Here is a 1,940-nt window from a genome sequence, read left to right on the forward strand (position 1 = left end):
GAGTTGGGAGTACCATAATTCCGTACGTACGTCATAGCGTCTTGAGCGTATTCGTGCATGTGGCGGGGGCTTCCGATAAAAGATGATGGGAGAATCGTCAGACGTCTAATATTCTAAACGTCACGATCTGAGTCAATAGCATCGCCTGATTGAATCGGATGAACGCTAAACGTTCGGTCTCGACTTTGACATACATGTAAACAGCGAATTGCTGGAATAGCCGACGGCACTTTCGAATGAYATTCTCCTCATGTGTACGAATCATCATATGATAGGCATAGTAATTCATTGCGCTTAGATTTTTATTCGTTGATACGCCTGAAAATGCAAAAGTAAATGAATTGTTAATGGAAACCAATAATAGCAATAATTAGAGTGTGAATATTGTACCTGTAATTGGATCGACCATCTTCAACGTGTGAAGTGATTGGTTAAGTGTGTTCTATCTTTTACCTTGCAAGTCGCAATGACTTCTCGAATGATATAAGCTCCAAAGGAAGTCATGCGAAAGCAGTTATTGTTTTCAAGGATGTGTTGAAGAAAATGGCTGGAATCGGGATCACTTCCATCGATGGTTTCAGTGGCTGTAGTGGTGTTTTCTTTACGTTTCTCTTTTGAACTTTAACGCATTGCAATATCGGCATATAGTCGTCATTAGTCCAATATCTAAATTTTCATCATAGCTGTAGTTTGCAGTAGGATCATATTGGAGCACCAAGCGATTGTGTGATGCCAATGACCTTCGTATCCTCACGCGTTATCTCAATCGGGCATTTTCTCTTATTATATTTTATCTTTCTTCGCTTATGTTCTGTGAATATACTTGTTGCTGCCTTCATGGCTTGTGCGGCGGCCGATGTTCGCACGCATTTCGCTAGGCATTTTGTACTATGGACAGAATGCATAGTTCAACTTACCACATTATAGACAAATGCAAATTTGCACAATACTCASGATTGATTTGATGGGTTCTCTGTCAAACAATGTATCATGCACTGGCACCATCTACTTAAAATATTGTTTGGAGTACATGCTATGGCGTTGTATGTAAAAAAAGATTTGTCCGCTTTTCTGTTGAAATTTTTCCTGAATTTTCTTTGCTATAAACCACACGGAGCCCAAGACCTTTCCAACGAATGCAAAGCCGTGCAAATCGGTTATTGCGTTCTGGCGTTATAGCACCAGGAAGGAAAACCCGACATACAAAATTTCGTGAAAATATATTGTCAAATGAGGAAGTTTCCCATGYAATCATTTGATTCCGATCAGTTTGTATGGCAGCTATATATTATAGTAGTTCGATATCGACAGCTTCGACAAATGAGCAGCTTTTCGAAGAGAAAATGACGTTTGCAAAACTTCAAAACGATATCTTAGAAACTGAAGGACTTCTTCTTGATTGGCGTAGTCACAGCTTACGCGATTATAGCCGAGTTAACAACMGCGCGCCAGTCGTTTCTTCTTTTCGCTACGTGGCGCCAATTAGATGTTCCAAGTGAAGCGAGATCCTTCTCCACTTGGTCCTTCCAACRGAGTGGAGGTCTTCCTCTTCCTCTACTTCCCCCGGCGGGTACTGCGTCGAATACTTTCAGAGCTGGAGTGTTTTCGTCCATCCGGACAACATGACCTAGCCAGCGCAGCCGCTGTCTTTTAATTCGCTGAACTATGTCAATGTCGTCGTATATCTCGTAGAGTTCAYCGTTCCATCAAATGCGATATTCGCCGTGGCCAATGCGCAAAGGACCATAAATCTTTCACAGAACTTCCTCTCAAAAACTCGGAACGTCGACTCATCTGTTGTTGACATCGTCCAAGCCTCTGCCCTATATACCTTGACGGGAATTATGAGTGACTTATAGGGTTTGGTTTTTGTTTGTCGAGAGAGGACTTTGCTTCTCAATTGCCTACTCAGTCCGAAGTAGCACCTGTTGGCAAGAGTT

Source organism: Bactrocera latifrons, unplaced genomic scaffold (assembly GCF_001853355.1).
Source record: "Bactrocera latifrons isolate USDA-ARS-PBARC rearing strain unplaced genomic scaffold, ASM185335v1 scaffold_1018, whole genome shotgun sequence".
Taxonomy (NCBI): domain Eukaryota; kingdom Metazoa; phylum Arthropoda; class Insecta; order Diptera; family Tephritidae; genus Bactrocera; species Bactrocera latifrons.